Consider the following 17,518-nt stretch of genomic DNA (forward strand, 5'->3'; position numbering starts at 1 on the left):
CCATCATTACAACTTTGCTAATGATGGGCAGCAGGTTAGTGTCATGATGTTACCTCAGACATGGTTAAAAGCCCTGTTAACGTAAGTGCTTCTCGCCGGGTGCGGTGGCGCGTGCCTGTAATCCAAGCTACCGCGAGGCTGAGGTTTGAGGATTGTTTGAGCTCAGGAGCTCTGAGCTGCAGCAGGCTATGTCGATCGGGTGTCCGCATTGCGTTCGGCATTGATATGGTGATCCTGGGGGAGCCTGAGACCACCAGGTCACCTAAGGAGGGGTGCACCGGCCCAGGTTGGAGACGGAGCAGGTCAAAGCCCCCGTGTCGCTCAGTAGTGGGATCGCACCTGTGAATAGATGCTGTAGCGCAGCCTGAGCAATACAGCTAGACCCAATCTTTATACACATCCTTATACTTGTCTCTAGATCACACAGCAACCTCATCAGCATGTCTTGGTCTTTTTAATTCAAGTCCAAAACACTCACAAATCTGCTGCTCTGCTTGTCCGGCACCACCTCCACCTGCAGGACAGCTGCAACTACATCCTCCACTCTAAACACGCCACCGCCCAGCAGGTGGAGACAAACTCAAAGTAGGACATTTCCTTGGTGAGGAGAGAGGATGGAACCAAAAATGCATTTATCCCCGTGTTCTGTGTTGATGAAAATCACCCAACAGGAAAGCAGCTGGGCATTCATTTGAAACCAGTTCACAGGTTGGGCTGTGGTTCCCCCTCTAGCGTGTCTGCTTGAACTTTCAACTGTGAACCTCTTAGATCCAACCTTCCCAACTGCTCATCTCGCAAAAGACAAAATAGAAGAACCCAGAATGTCTTTTTATACCTGCTCACGCTTTTTCACGCTTCCCTCACAGGACGTCACATTTCACACTTTGGCCATCCAATCAAGTTGTTGACATCTAATCATTCCTGTCCACCACACCTGATCTTTCTATTTCGATCTGACTTACAACATTTAACACAAACTTTTAAATCAATATATTTTCTTAGTAATTATTTTTATTTGTTTATTACATGCACTTAACATACAAGTATGTCAAATGGAAATCAGCAACTGCGTGGGATTATTCAACTAGTTGGCTGCTGCAATGTGTCAGGATGGCCGAGCGGTCTAAGGCGCTGCGTTCAGGTCGCAGTCTCACCTGGAGGCGTGGGTTCGAATCCCACTTCTGACAATTGTATCTTGGCACTTCTTTCTTCCTTCTACTCATGGGTCTTTGATCAGTGGTTGTTGATTAATGGTCATGAGAATTTGCATAATCGTGATGAAGGAACTGACCTCCAAGCCCACTGTTCCTTCAGGGGGCTACTTTCAGTCATTATGCAAATATACTGTTTATAAGATTGGGGAAACCTGCAGTCAGCTGACACTGAAGAAGTCACTTGGATGAGTGATGAGACATTTTTCCCACTGAAAACGCTACATTCAGATGAACAGAATCAACCTTTGGAGACTTCTTACTGTTGTGACAAAATACACTTGAAACTGGCAATTCTATATCAGTGGAGAACCAATTCCAACAGTCTAAGAGATGTCCATCAAGAGCCTGGGACGGTGGTATAATGTAGACCTCAATGATACCTGGCAACTTGACAAACGAAGGCAAAACTTGGCTAATGACCTCAGGCGGATTAACAACACTGCACTCCTTGAGTGAGGCTTGAGATGTCACTCAAGGACTCCCGGGACCCCATAGTGAGGGGCGCTGCTCCCACCCTAGCAACAGGGAGGAAGTGGACCACAGCCACGTCTGTGCTACAGGCCAAATCGGCTCTGAGCCATAATGACATGGTGGGTCGCGTCCAACAGGGCAGAGAAGGATTTGGTCTTGGCAACCTCGGTGGCAACAGGCATCTGTAACCGAACGTCAAAAAATGGTGGTGGAGGAGGTGTGTCGAAAGGAGGAAACAGTAAGACACGCCAGAGCCATAGCGCTGGCCAAGCAGGGTCACTGGATGAATTGGGAGAGTTTTGAAAAGAGGAAACTCTTATGGAGTGAAATCTGGTGAAATCGGTGGGACCTGATTTTTGGGGGGTGAAACCATACTGCATGTCTTCTCTGGCACATTGAATTTCTGTATGACTTGTGTTTTCTGTGAGAGCTTTATAAAATCAAGCAGCTAACCATGACGTCTGCCTTTACAAAACACTTGTCAATCACTAAAGAGTTCCTTCACTTGTCAGTCACTATGTGGTACTAAAGAGCTGTCTGAAATTCAGTTACAACCCACACAAAGTTACAGATTGGAGTATCCGAGTGCTGAGGTGCGCTTGTGCGCAAAAGTCACAAACACTCTGCTGACTCACTAACTGTACAGCTCCAAACCTCTTCCGACCTCAAAGTCAGCACAGAAAGTGGGCGCCACGAGCTTCGTAGTATGTGTTTACATGGCTGAACAGCTGCTATATTCGAACAAACGCCTTCAGAGGAGACTGCGACCTGAACGCAGTGCCTTCGACCGCTTGGCGACCAAAAACAAGTTATCACTATGTGACATGCAGTATGGTTTCACCTCCCAATAAGCAGGTCCCACCAAGATTTGAACGCGGATCGCTGGATTCAAAGTCCAGAGTGCTAACCATTACACCATGGAACCGATGTGAAACTGTGCGAACTGTCATGTCATGGCAACCTGCCTAAAAGTATTCAGCCAAATGATCAGTATGGATGACATTGTAGATTATTCGCACTACGTTTCCATGGCTGAACAGCTGCTATATGTGTTATGAGAAGGATAATGTGTGTTTCTTCCAAAGTATCTAACAGTGGTAACCTCCACCAAACTGGCACTGCAATGTCAGAATGGCTGAGCGGTCTAAGGCGCTGCGTTCAGGTTGCAGTCTCCCCTGGAGGTGTGGCTTTGAATCCCACTTCTGACATTGAAGCTTTACTCTTCTTGATATTGTGACAAAATACTCTTGGGTTAACCACGAGCTTTCGAAAAACTTGCATATAACAATTGTGCACCATTCATTCCTCATCTTTGCTGCCCATCATTACAACTTTGCTAATGATGGGCAGCAGGTTAGTGTCATGATGTTACCTCAGACATGGTTAAAAGCCCTGTTAACGTAAGTGCTTCTCGCCGGGTGCGGTGGCGCGTGCCTGTAATCCAAGCTACCGCGAGGCTGAGGTTTGAGGATTGTTTGAGCTCAGGAGCTCTGAGCTGCAGCAGGCTATGTCGATCGGGTGTCCGCATTGCGTTCGGCATTGATATGGTGATCCTGGGGGAGCCTGAGACCACCAGGTCACCTAAGGAGGGGTGCACCGGCCCAGGTTGGAGACGGAGCAGGTCAAAGCCCCCGTGTCGCTCAGTAGTGGGATCGCACCTGTGAATAGATGCTGTAGCGCAGCCTGAGCAATACAGCTAGACCCAATCTTTATACACATCCTTATACTTGTCTCTAGATCACACAGCAACCTCATCAGCATGTCTTGGTCTTTTTAATTCAAGTCCAAAACACTCACAAATCTGCTGCTCTGCTTGTCCGGCACCACCTCCACCTGCAGGACAGCTGCAACTACATCCTCCACTCTAAACACGCCACCGCCCAGCAGGTGGAGACAAACTCAAAGTAGGACATTTCCTTGGTGAGGAGAGAGGATGGAACCAAAAATGCATTTATCCCCGTGTTCTGTGTTGATGAAAATCACCCAACAGGAAAGCAGCTGGGCATTCATTTGAAACCAGTTCACAGGTTGGGCTGTGGTTCCCCCTCTAGCGTGTCTGCTTGAACTTTCAACTGTGAACCTCTTAGATCCAACCTTCCCAACTGCTCATCTCGCAAAAGACAAAATAGAAGAACCCAGAATGTCTTTTTATACCTGCTCACGCTTTTTCACGCTTCCCTCACAGGACGTCACATTTCACACTTTGGCCATCCAATCAAGTTGTTGACATCTAATCATTCCTGTCCACCACACCTGATCTTTCTATTTCGATCTGACTTACAACATTTAACACAAACTTTTAAATCAATATATTTTCTTAGTAATTATTTTTATTTGTTTATTACATGCACTTAACATACAAGTATGTCAAATGGAAATCAGCAACTGCGTGGGATTATTCAACTAGTTGGCTGCTGCAATGTGTCAGGATGGCCGAGCGGTCTAAGGCGCTGCGTTCAGGTCGCAGTCTCCCCTGGAGGCGTGGGTTCGAGTCCCACTTCTGACAATTGTATCTTGGCACTTCTTTCTTCCTGGTACTCATGGGTCTTTGATCAGTGGTTAGAGAGTTAATCTCATACAGTTTATGACAAAATTTGATCCGAAGTGATTGATGGCCCTAATCACGACCTTTTGACCTCCCGCCCCTCCCCCCCGGAAGCGTGTAATGAGCGTGACGAATCGCATCCGGAGAAGGGGGGTGGGAAACCCCCCGCGTGTCGAATTGCATCCTGAGAAGGGGGGGTGAACCCCGGAAGCGCGCCATCTGTTGCTAACCGTGTCGAATTGCATCCTGAGAAAGGAGGGGGGGAACCTCCGGAAGCGCGTCATCTGTTGTTGGGAAAAAAAAGGTTTTAGAGGGGAGGGGGAAACCTCCGGAAGCGCGCCATCTGTTGGAGGAGAATAAAAAAGCAGAGAGGTGGAGTCCGTCACAATTTCTAAGGCACAGACACAAGATGGATTTCCTTCTGCAGCCCAGCAGCGTTCCTGTGTCCGATGAGATCTGCTCTCCCAAAGAAGAAGGCTTTGAATATGACATATTCAATCTCGATCCGGACCTTATGACCCTACCGGAAATACTCCGGAAGTGTCTAGTCATTTTCAGACCTGTTGCGTCATGTTCCCTAAGCACAGCGGTGATGCAGCAGCTGATTCTGTGATGTATAGAGAGACAGAGCGGGTGTAATTTTACTTTCTTAAGCTGCACCGGCGTTTGTAATGGAAATAAAGAGTGACTTCCTGTAGAGATTTCAATAGTATTTTATTTTCCTATAATACAGACGCTGTAAAGAACCTTTAAGATACACCATAGCTTGTGATGAAAAGAAGAACTTTCTATCCGCTTGTAACCTACAGGCTGCCTATGTGTAAAAAACGAATAAATATCCCTTAGTGAATACTACTTTTCCTTTTGAGAGACTGAAAAACAAACCAGCGACAGGCGATCTTGTTTCACTCACACACACACACACACACACACACACACACACACACACACCCCGCGGGCCAAGGAGGAGTTTTTTTCTTCAATACTTTAACAATAAGTTTTCTCAATAGATAGAAAATGATGACGCTGAGGAGTCAACATCCGATATTATCATTGCTTGTAACCCGGTAAATAATTTCGTACATCTCCCCATAAAACAAGTCTTAGCGGGGAAAAAAGCTCATATTCGAATAAGTTTATTAAAGCACCCCCCTCTGTGGAAAAGAGTCAACCATGAGGCAAGTTTTGTCAACAGCAATTGTCCATTTGGTAAAACAAATATCCGTCTCAAAGTCGTATTTTACCGTTGCAGAATGCGGAAAACAGACGGCGTTCGCAAGAAGGCACACACACACACACACACACACACCCCGCGGGCCAAGGAGGAGTTTTTTTTCTTCAATACTTTAACAATAAGTTTTCTCAATAGATAGAAAATGATGACGCTGAGGAGTCAACATCCGATATTATCATTGCTTGTAACCCGGTAAATAATTTCGTACATCTCCTCCCCTAAAATAAGCCTTAGCGGAAAAAAAAGCTCATATTCGAATAAGTTTATTAAAGCACCCCCCTCTGTGGGAAAGAGTCAACCATGAGGCGAGTTTTGTCAACAGCAATTGTCCATTTGGTAAAACAAATATCCGTCTCAAAGTCGTATTTTACCGTTGCAGAATGCGGAAAACAGACGGCGTTCGCAAGAAGGCACACACACACACACACACACACACCCCGCGGGCCAAGGAGGAGTTTTTTTTCTTCAATACTTTAACAATAAGTTTTCTCAATAGATAGAAAATGATGACGCTGAGGAGTCAACATCCGATATTATCATTGCTTGTAACCCGGTAAATAATTTCGTACATCTCCTCCCCTAAAATAAGCCTTAGCGGAAAAAAAAGCTCATATTCGAATAAGTTTATTAAAGCACCCCCCTCTGTGGGAAAGAGTCAACCATGAGGCGAGTTTTGTCAACAGCAATTGTCCATTTGGTAAAACAAATATCCGTCTCAAAGTCATATTTTACTGTTGCAGAATGCGGAAAACAGAAGGCACACACACACACACACACACACACACACACACACACCGCGGGTCAAGGAGGAGTGAGACGGCAGAATAGTTTTTTTCTTCATTACTTTTACAATGGGATTTCTCAATAGATAGAAAATGATGACGCTGAGGAGTCAACATCCGATATTATCATTGCTTGTAACCCGGTAAATAATTTCGTACATCTCCCCATAAAACAAGTCTTAGTGGAAAAAAGCTCATATTCGAATAAGTTTATTCCCCTCTGTGGGAAAGAGTTTTTTTCTCAGAGTCAACCATGAGGCGAGTTTTGTCAACAGCAAGAACAAAGCCAGACAACTGTTGCCCATAAGGTAAAACAAATATCCGCCTCTAAGTCGTATTTTACCGTTGCAGAATGTGGAAAACAGACAGCGTTCACAAGAAGGCATTCAAAAAAAGGAAATTGGATACCCCAACTCTCCCGACTGCACACACACACACACACACACACACACACGCTTGCATAGATAAACTCTGAATATAGTAGTGGGACTTCAGCTGTTTATGTAACTTACTATCTTAAGACTTTTGTGTCTACAATAATTAGTTTCCTTGGAACCAGATCCCTACCTGTTAATAATTCTCCACTGTACCCATGGTTCAGAAAATTACAGTCAGCCTGCCAGGGACACGTCACTCAGAGAGCTTTTAGAAACATGAGAGGCATCCATACATTTAGAGCACGGGTCTGTTATCAGAAAAAAGTACAAGCCGGAGTTGAATGGTGTTCAGTTTCACCTTCCTTCCTGTTGCTCTATGACGTAGTTTGAAACAGAAACCACAAGTGAGTCAGTCTCGGGTCGAGGTTAGGATTTCCAAAATCAGAGTTCACACACATGTAGCTCTTGATCATATATGTTCATATGTTAACAGTCTTTTTCTTCCCCTTCTTTATTTCTGCGGGAGTCAGGTGGCAGGAACTCTGTGGAGGTATTTCATCTCCAAAGGCATTGAGTATCTAGACACTGTGTTTTTCATCCTGAGGAAAAAATTTAACCAGGTCACCTTCCTGCACGTCTACCATCATTGCTCCATGTTCACGCTCTGGTGGATTGGCATCAAGTGGGTGGCAGGAGGACAGTGTGAGTAGCTTACAACACAGCAGACATCAGCTATATGATATATATATGAATTTATCAGCATTGCTGTTGATAAAGCCTTCATCGGCTCTGTAGTTTTGTGGTTTATACTGGGTGAGGGCTGGGAAGAGACACAAATGCCTTGGTGGATGCTTCAGGAAGCTAAACCAAACATGTGGAGCTACTTGTCTATAAACCTTTTATTCACTACTGGTTAATGTATTCATTATTGTTGTTTGTTGAGCTTATTTTTTTTTTTTTTTTTTTATAATATGCATCTGCATATTAACAGCCATGCTAGCAACTCTGTAAAGGTATACCATTGGCAGAGGAGCACTTTGAGCTAAGTGCTAATGCCAACAAGGCAACATGTTGAGAGTAATAGCATTTAATCGCTGAAGTTTACTATTGGGTACAATGTTTATCATGTTCACAGTATGTATTTAGCATGATAACACGCTATCACTTGCTAATTAGTAAACACAGGTGCAGCTATATGTATATTTGCAAGTAGATGATTGTGACTGAGAGTAAACTGAGTCTGAACCCTGATGAGGAAGCTAGATGACAAATTTCACTGAAACCCACAAGCATAGTATCGTCATATGTAGCTTGGATAGTTTAATCTGGATTCATGGGCCCCTGGACCTACACTTGTTTGTATCTCCCACCCCCTCAACTATTGCCTTTTTATTGGATACAGACAGCAGGAGTTCAGAGCAACTCAGTTTAAGATTTTTTTTAACTATAGTAAGCAGAACAAAATTAAAAACTTATTGTTTCTTCTACTGCAGCATTCTTTGGTGCACATATGAATGCGATGATCCATGTCCTGATGTACCTGTATTACAGTCTTGCCTCCTGTGGACCTAAGATCCAAAAGTACCTGTGGTGGAAGAAGTATCTGACAATTATCCAGATGGTAGGTTGATTTCCAGGGTGGCTGATTTTGAAATTAAATATACTGATTGTAGGGATCATTTGACTGAAAATCATTCTTCTTGCTATGAAAGAACGGTGAAAACACAATATGGTGCAAAAGCATAACTCTTATTCTCTCTTTGGGGCTCAGATTCAGTTCCATGTCACCATCGGTCACACGGCCTTGTCTCTCTATCTCTAAAGACAGAGCACATATCTGAACCACTGGAACACAGAGGTAAGAGAAATCTGTGGAGATACATGCGAAGGATTAAACTATAAATTAGTTAATATTAGATTATTTCTGCCAAGAAAAATGTTGCCTGAGTTGATGTAGCAGTAATCTTGTTTGCGTTGGCCATGTTTCTTTTGGTTTGTGTTACCTTACCTGCTTTTCTTTCATACTCTCTTTAGGTAATAAAGCCACATCTTTACCATGAAGCTACCTTTGGCTCTGGTGTTTGCACTCACCCTCCCCATCATCAGGGCTCAGGTTCCTCACTGGGGCCCGTGTCCAGAGCCTGCTGTTCAACCCCCCGTCAGCCTTAAACAGGTACCAGTGACGATGCAGACTGTGCAGAATATGCTGAACACATTAGGCGTGAATGTCATGAGATACTTCTTCTCTCGCACAGTTTGAAAAGGAAAAAGCTGACACCACAAACATTATCAGAGATTTCTGTTAAACGAGAATTTATTAATATAAATATTGTTTTCATGTGAAAAAATAATTTAATTTATTAAAAGTACTTTTTATTTATATAGTTTATAATATATATATATATATTTTTTTTTTTCAGCATTTCAGCATAATCTTTGTTGTAAGTCAACTCAGTACCCAAAGTATTGTGTAAGTAAAGCTTTTCAGTACCTTTAATAGCATAGAAATGTGCATACATTAGTACAATAACTGAATAAATGAAGACAGACTTTTTCCCAGAGGGGAAACTTGGCAAAACATTGTGTTTAATTACTTCCTCAGCTGGTGTAGAGTAGGTTTTTATAAAACACATACCATATATCAGAGTATGTAGATTTATTCATAGTCTGCCGACCCCCTCTTCTTCTTCTCTGTGTTGGTGTTGTTGTTCGTGTGCGTGTGTGTGCGTGTGTGTGTGCGTGCCTTAGAAGTCAAATAATACATTAGCCATACTTAAAAAACATCTGAATTTCATTTAGAACTGAGATTCTAAGTTGTAAGCAGAAATCTTATGCACAGCCAGAAACATGTTTCCCCACTTTCACAATGCTGAGGTGTCAAATCCACAACCCCCAACAAATGGTTTGTTACACGCGGGTGTGAAGGGCAAGCTTTACTTACACAGCCTCACACACAGTAGATTTTTAAAGTTTTTGGGTACAGGGGTTTAGCCACAGATGCAACATCCACTTTTGATAAAGATCCCTCCACCTGTTTATTTCTTAAGAAATTAAGCATCTTTATTAAGCTCTTATTTATAATTGTCTACACAATAATAGACACCGTGTGCTCTGTGACATTATAGTCTTCTACTGCTGCTTCCATCGGTTTGCATTTTAAACTCCCAGCCTTTCAGTTTGTTATGAACGACTTTATATCACAAAATGTTAGAAATATAAAGTGATCCATGCGACTTTTTTATTTTTTTTATTTTTTTATTTTCTGTTTGATGGAAGGACTTAAGACACGAGTTATTTAAACAATTCTAAATGACAGTGTGATGGCCATAGCACTTTATGCGGGTCAAATGTGTTAAGGATAATGTTTATCAATGTAAAATTGCAAAGAACCTTTGAATAGATTATAACATTTTGTAAACAGTTACCTCAGAAGCTGTATTGGTAGATCTATGTATGTAAGGTAAAACTATCCACAGTACTTCCACTTAAGTAGCTAAACACATAAAGTCACCCTTACCAATAATCCGCTGCTCCTTGAAAAAGTAGCACAAACAGACAACTGATTGAGCAATGATAAGTAGAGCTACCCGAGGCCGAGACTCAAGCAGAAGAAAATTAAAAGTTGTTGTTTTTGTGGCTCGAAAAATTAAAGAAAGTATGTTTAATAATTCAACAAGACCCGCACCTTCAACACATGTACATTCAAATTCTGGTACAGGCTCATCATTGCTGCTGTTCAATAGTTTTTATCCGTTTGAAAAAGTCATTTTACGGCTTTAATGTTTCCAGCTGATAAGGAGAATGAGCGCATTTTAAATGAGCGTTCAAAGGCTTTAAACATCTGCTTTGTCTGTAACGACAGTATCAAACTACAGAGCATTGTTTTTACTAAAATTCAACATTTTCAGATGAAAATTTGGCTGCTTTTTGTTTTTTTTCACTGTAACACCCACCTCAACGCCATTTTTAGGATATTCTTGGTGATCCCACCTTTTTCATATTTATGCTTCTGGCACTGAGGGTATCTAATACGCATGTTGTCACTGTGTTTGTACTACCAGCTGTGAGGGCTCTGCTTTTGCTTTGAGCAGTCTGTTTTTATTTTGTCTCGTGAGTGTGTGTGTTTTTCAAACGAGATCCTCGTCAGTTTGATTTTGTTACCACAAACTTTGTGTGAAGTTCACAACAGAGGTAAAGAGATTTAAACACCCCAGTTTAAGGAGGCAGGCAGGGGTTGAACCAGCTGCACAGGGCTGGTGAAGCAGAGAGTGTCGGGGGGAGATGTGCAACAGAAGCAGAGGGAACATTTTACAAGATGATAAATGGCAGATTTAGATGATTAAGGATTTGTTGACAAGATTAAAAGACACGTCCGTCAGAGTTCAACAACATTACAGTTTGATTAAATAAAAAAGTTTTTAGACTACACAAGGTTCATTTTCTCCTCTGATAGTAATCATATTAAACATGTCAAGAAAGAAAGAGTATAAAGAAAATAGTAAATGTGTGTCTAATTAAACTCTTCCTGTGAGCCTTACATCATCCTTTAATATGTTTGGTGTTACAAACTTGAAGAAGCACGGAAAAGATCATCAGACATTAATCTAATCAGTTTGCAGCCTTCATTCGTATTGAAAAGTTGAAATCTTCCCTGCTAGACCCAAGTGCAGCGTTTAACACCGTCGGCCAGAACATTTTATTACAGCTATTATTAAATGGAGAGTCCTCTTCACACACTGAGGTTAATTATGAAGCTCCACAGGCTTCTGTGCAAAGACCAGTTCTGTTTACATTATACGTGCTTTAGAAGACATAGCATACCACAGGTCAGCTCAGCAACATTTCGACTTTGGCTTGTTTTTTCTGGTTAACGTTAATTACGTAATTTAGAATTAAAGTTTAGTGTTTTTAGCATTTAGGATGGCCGTGGCGAGTAACTCAAGTGCTGTAAACATTTCATGAAACCTCATCAAAAGTTATCTGAGTTGGAAGGGTGGCTGTTAATAAGCCATTCTTAAGGAAGGAGAACAGAGAAAAATAAGGCTGAGGTGTGCCAAATTACACAAGAAATTGACTGGAAAAAGAAATCAGCTGTAATATGTCTTATGGAGTAATGATTCCAAATTTGAAATATGCATGGAAGAGGTCCGAAGAGAGATACAACAGTGAATGTCTATAGCCGTCTTTAACACAGCGTGGATACTCTACCGTGCTTTGAGGCTGGATTTCAGCCAGTGTTGTTGGAGCTCTTATCCAAATTAATCAAATTATGAATGTAGAAAAGTTCCACCAGATTTTGATCGACCATGTAATACCACGTAGTGTCTGATTGGCTTCAACTTCATTTTTCAGTACGACAATTATCGCAAACATACTGCCAATGTAGTCAAAGTATGCCTGGATGAAACAACGCATCAGTCATGGATTGATCTCTCCAGGGTTCGAACCTCAAGATAATCGAAGCAGTGTGGGATCATCTTGACAGAAAACAAAACAAAAGGCAGCCAGCATCCAAAGAAGAGTCTCGGATGTCTTTCAAGAAGCCTGCAGAACTAAGAAATTACAAGAAAGCTTACCTATTAGAGTTTAAGCTGTGTTGAAGAATGAAAGGCAGCTTTAACTGAACAAAAGGGGAAAAAAATCCCACATTGACAGCTAACTCAAGAGACAAAAAGCATTAGAACTCAAGTCATTACCTTACTTAAGGATAAATAAGTTAATTAATTACATTAATGCATAAGCAGAAAATAACCTACAGTAACTGCTTTGCGATATGGAAGTGCAAAAGACAACTGAAAGGGAGGATAGTTTCTATATATGTGGTTTCTATTAAGGGACAGAGGAACGATAAGAAACGATAAGAAATCAAGGACAAGGAGTGTGGTGTAGATAAGTGAGGAAATCCGATCATTACTACAAATTTAGTTGAAATTTAAATATTTTAACTATGGTGCCTCCTGTGAGGGCTGTCTGTTTTCCACATTCTGCAACGGTAAAATACGACTTTGAGGCGGATATTTGTTTTACTTTATGGGCAACAGTTGTTCTTGCTGTTGACAAAACTCGCCTCATGGTTGACTCTTTTCCACAGAGGGGGGGTGCTTTAATAAACTTATTCGAAAATGAGCTTTTTTCCACTAAGACTTGTTTTATGGGGAGATGTACGAAATTATTTACCGGGTTACAAGCAATGATAATATCGGATGTTGACTCCTCAGCGTCATCATTTTCTATCTATTGAGAAAACTTATTGTTAAAGTATTGAAGAAAAAAACTCCTCCTTGGCCCGCGGGGTGGGTGGGTGTGTGTGTGTGTGTGTGTGTGTGTGTGTGTGTGTGTGTGTGTGTGTGTGAGTGAAACAAGATCGCCTGTCGCTGGTTTGTTTTTCAGTCTCTCAAAAGGAAAAGTAGTATTCACTAAGGGATATTTATTCGTTTTTTACACATAGGCAGCCTGTAGGTTACAAGCGGATAGAAAGTTCTTCTTTTCATCACAAGCTATGGTGTATCTTAAAGGTTTTTTACAGCGTCTGTATTATAGGAAAATAAAATACTATTGAAATCTCTACAGGAAGTCACTCTTTATTTCCATTACAAACGCCGGTGCAGCTTAAGAAAGTAAAATTACACCCGCTCTGTCTCTCTATACATCACAGAATCAGCTGCTGCATCACCGCTGTGCTTAGGGAACATGACGCAACAGGTCTGAAAATGACTAGACACTTCCGGAGTATTTCCGGTAGGGTCATAAGGTCCGGATCGAGATTGAATATGTCATATTCAAAGCCTTCTTCTTTGGGAGAGCAGATCTCATCGGACACAGGAACGCTGCTGGGCTGCAGAAGGAAATCCATCTTGTGTCTGTGCCTTAGAAATTGTGACGGACTCCACCTCTCTGCTTTTTTATTCTCCTCCAACAGATGGCGCGCTTCCGGAGGTTTCCCCCTCCCCTCTAAAACCTTTTTTTTCCCAACAACAGATGACGCGCTTCCGGAGGTTCCCCCCCTCCTTTCTCAGGATGCAATTCGACACGGTTAGCAACAGATGGCGCGCTTCCGGGTTTCACCCCCCCTTCTCAGGATGCAATTCGACACGCGGGGGGTTTCCCACACCCCTTCTCCGGATGCGATTCGTCACGCTCATTACACGCTTCCGGGGGGGAGGGGCGGGAGGTCAAAAGGTCGTGATTAGGGACATCAATCACTTCGGATCAAATTTTGTCATAAGCTGTATGAGATTAACTCTCTAACCACTGATCAAAGACCCATGAGTACCAGGAAGAAAGAAGTGCCAAGATACAATTGTCAGAAGTGGGATTCGAACCCACGCCTCCAGGTGAGACTGCGACCTGAACGCAGCGCCTTAGACCGCTCGGCCATCCTGACACATTGCAGCAGCCAACTAGTTGAATAATCCCACGCAGTTGCTGATTTCCATTTGACATACTTGTATGTTAAGTGCATGTAATAAACAAATAAAAATAATTACTAAGAAAATATATTGATTTAAAAGTTTGTGTTAAATGTTGTAAGTCAGATCGAAATAGAAAGATCAGGTGTGGTGGACAGGAATGATTAGATGTCAACAACTTGATTGGATGGCCAAAGTGTGAAATGTGATGTCCTGTGAGGGAAGCGTGAAAAAGCGTGAGCAGGTATAAAAAGACATTCTGGGTTCTTCTATTTTGTCTTTTGCGAGATGAGCAGTTGGGAAGGTTGGATCTAAGAGGTTCACAGTTGAAAGTTCAAGCAGACACGCTAGAGGGGGAACCACAGCCCAACCTGTGAACTGGTTTCAAATGAATGCCCAGCTGCTTTCCTGTTAACAGGGCTTTTAACCATGTCTGAGGTAACATCTAGCAGCTGTTCAGCCATGGAAACGTAGTGCGAATAATCTACAATGTCATCCATACTGATCATTTGGCTGAATACTTTTAGGCAGGTTGCCATGACATGACAGTTCACACAGTTTCACATCGGTTCCATGGTGTAATGGTTAGCACTCTGGACTTTGAATCCAGCGATCTGCGTTCAAATCTTAGTGGGACCTGCTTATTGGGAGGTGAAACCATACTGCATGTCACATAGTGATAACTTGTTTTTGGTCGCCAAGCGGTCGAAGGCACTGCGTTCAGGTCGCAGTCTCCTCTGAAGGCGTTTGTTCGAATATAGCAGCTGTTCAGCCATGTAAACACATACTACGAAGCTCGTGGCGCCCACTTTCTGTGCTGACTTTGAGGTCGGAAGAGGTTTGGAGCTGTACAGTTAGTGAGTCAGCAGAGTGTTTGTGACTTTTGCGCACAAGCGCACCTCAGCACTCGGATACTCCAATCTGTAACTTTGTGTGGGTTGTAACTGAATTTCGTTGACCGCGGCCCTGCAGAGAATCAGTGCCAAAAAAACCAAGGTACTCCGAGTTGGCTATGCACGTGCCCGCATTCCTGTCATGATCAACCAACAACGTGCTGAAGAGGTGGAGAATTTTACATATCTTGGCAGCATCATCTCGAATGACGGGGTCTCTGATCGGGATGTCGACGGCAGAGTAGGGAAGGCAGTTGGTGTCCTGCGACGTCTCCAACCTATTTGGAACTCGACCTCCCTGAATGTAAGGGTCAAGATCAGACTACTGAACTCTATAGTCTTCCCTACTGCACGTTACGCTAGTGAAACCTGGCGCTCAACAAGTGCAATTATTCAACACCTGAACGTGCTTCAACAACGTGGCTTGCGGCGAATCCTGAGAATTTCCTACCGGGACCGAATAACAAATGAGGAGGTCCCACGAAGAGCAGGCACCTGCCCATTAGCCGATGTTGTTGCAGAAAGGTGCTTTCGCTTTGCGGGACATATTTTACACCTACCCCCTCATCGCCCAGCTAAGATTACCATGACATGGCGTCCACGCACTGGCAAGCGAAAGCAAGGCCGACCAAAGATCACATGGCGTCGAACATTTATGGACGATCTGAGAACTGTCGACATTGCCTGGGACGAAGCTGAAGCAGTCGCTGCTGACCGACATCGATGGAGATCACTAGCTGCCCGATGCGCCGCTCGGCGTAGGAGGAACATAGTACTAAGTAAAGTAACTGAATTTCAGACAGCTCTTTAGTACCACATAGTGACTGACAAGTGAAGGAACTCTTTAGTGATTGACAAGTGTTTTGTAAAGGCAGACGTCATGGTTAGCTGCTTGATTTTATAAAGCTCTCACAGAAAACACAAGTCATACAGAAATTCAATGTGCCAGAGAAGACATGCAGTATGGTTTCACCCCCCAAAAATCAGGTCCCACCGATTTCACCAGATTTCACTCCATAAGAGTTTCCTCTTTTCAAAACTCTCCCAATTCATCCAGTGACCCTGCTTGGCCAGCGCTATGGCTCTGGCGTGTCTTACTGTTTCCTCCTTTCGACACACCTCCTCCACCACCATTTTTTGACGTTCGGTTACAGATGCCTGTTGCCACCGAGGTTGCCAAGACCAAATCCTTCTCTGCCCTGTTGGACGCGACCCACCATGTCATTATGGCTCAGAGCCGATTTGGCCTGTAGCACAGACGTGGCTGTGGTCCACTTCCTCCCTGTTGCTAGGGTGGGAGCAGCGCCCCTCACTATGGGGTCCGGGGAGTCCTTGAGTGACATCTCAAGCCTCACTCAAGGAGTGCAGTGTTGTTAATCCGCCTGAGGTCATTAGCCAAGTTTTGCCTTCGTTTGTCAAGTTGCCAGGTATCATTGAGGTCTACATTATACCACCGTCCCAGGCTCTTGATGGACACCTCTTAGACTGTTGGAATTGGTTCTCCACTGATATAGAATTGCCAGTTTCAAGTGTATTTTGTCACAACAGTAAGAAGTCTCCAAAGGTTGATTCTGTTCATCTGAATGTAGCGTTTTCAGTGGGAAAAATGTCTCGTCACTCATCCAAGTGACTTCTTCAGTGTCAGCTGACTGCAGGTTTCCCCAATCTTATAAACAGTATATTTGCATAATGACTGAAAGTAGCCCCCTGAAGGAACAGTGGGCTTGGAGGTCAGTTCCTTCATCACGATTATGCAAATTCTCATGACCATTGATCAACAACCACTGATCAAAGATACATGAGTAGAAGGAAGAAAGAAGTGCCAAGATACAATTGTCAGAAGTGGGATTCGAACCCACGCCTCCAGGTGAGACTGCGACCTGAACGCAGCGCCTTAGACCGCTCGGCCATCCTGACACATTGCAACAGCCAACTAGTTGAATAATCCCACGCAGTTGCTGATTTCCATTTGACATACTTGTATGTTAAGTGCATGTAATAAACAAATAAAAATAATTACTAAGAAAATATATTGATTTAAAAGTTTGTGTTAAATGTTGTAAGTCAGATCGAAATAGAAAGATCAGGTGTGGTGGACAGGAATGATTAGATGTCAACAACTTGATTGGATGGCCAAAGTGTGAAATGTGACGTCCTGTGAGGGAAGCGTGAAAAAGCGTGAGCAGGTATAAAAAGACATTCTGGGTTCTTCTATTTTGTCTTTTGCGAGATGAGCAGTTGGGAAGGTTGGATCTAAGAGGTTCACAGTTGAAAGTTCAAGCAGACACGCTAGAGGGGGAACCACAGCCCAACCTGTGAACTGGTTTCAAATGAATACCCAGCTGCTTTCCTGTTAACAGGGCTTTTAACCATGTCTGAGGTAACATCTAGCAGCTGTTCAGCCATGGAAACGTAGTGCGAATAATCTACAATGTCATCCATACTGATCATTTGGCTGAATACTTTTAGGCAGGTTGCCATGACATGACAGTTCACACAGTTTCACATCGGTTCCATGGTGTAATGGTTAGCACTCTGGACTTTGAATCCAGCGATCTGCGTTCAAATCTTGGTGGGACCTGCTTATTGGGAG

The 17,518-nt window shown here is 43.1% G+C and overlaps 6 non-coding genes across 6 annotated transcripts; 3 read left to right on the forward strand and 3 right to left on the reverse strand.

Annotated features, from left to right (window-relative positions):
* The first annotated feature begins 1,104 nt into the window (after window positions 1–1,104).
* trnal-cag (transfer RNA leucine (anticodon CAG)) lies at window positions 1,105–1,187 on the forward strand. Its single transcript has one exon. It is a non-coding gene; the product is annotated as a tRNA-Leu (tRNA).
* Window positions 1,188–2,538: 1,351 nt separating this feature from the next.
* trnaq-uug (transfer RNA glutamine (anticodon UUG)) lies at window positions 2,539–2,610 on the reverse strand. Its single transcript has one exon. It is a non-coding gene; the product is annotated as a tRNA-Gln (tRNA).
* Window positions 2,611–4,108: 1,498 nt separating this feature from the next.
* Window positions 4,109–4,191, forward strand: trnal-cag (transfer RNA leucine (anticodon CAG)). The gene has a single exon. It is a non-coding gene; the product is annotated as a tRNA-Leu (tRNA).
* A 9,733-nt stretch (window positions 4,192–13,924) lies between these two features.
* trnal-cag (transfer RNA leucine (anticodon CAG)) lies at window positions 13,925–14,007 on the reverse strand. Its single transcript has one exon. It is a non-coding gene; the product is annotated as a tRNA-Leu (tRNA).
* Window positions 14,008–14,599: 592 nt separating this feature from the next.
* Window positions 14,600–14,671, forward strand: trnaq-uug (transfer RNA glutamine (anticodon UUG)). The gene has a single exon. It is a non-coding gene; the product is annotated as a tRNA-Gln (tRNA).
* Window positions 14,672–16,759: 2,088 nt separating this feature from the next.
* trnal-cag (transfer RNA leucine (anticodon CAG)) lies at window positions 16,760–16,842 on the reverse strand. Its single transcript has one exon. It is a non-coding gene; the product is annotated as a tRNA-Leu (tRNA).
* Window positions 16,843–17,518: the final 676 nt, after the last annotated feature.

This window comes from Maylandia zebra, linkage group LG14, assembly GCF_041146795.1.
Source record: "Maylandia zebra isolate NMK-2024a linkage group LG14, Mzebra_GT3a, whole genome shotgun sequence".
Taxonomy (NCBI): domain Eukaryota; kingdom Metazoa; phylum Chordata; class Actinopteri; order Cichliformes; family Cichlidae; genus Maylandia; species Maylandia zebra.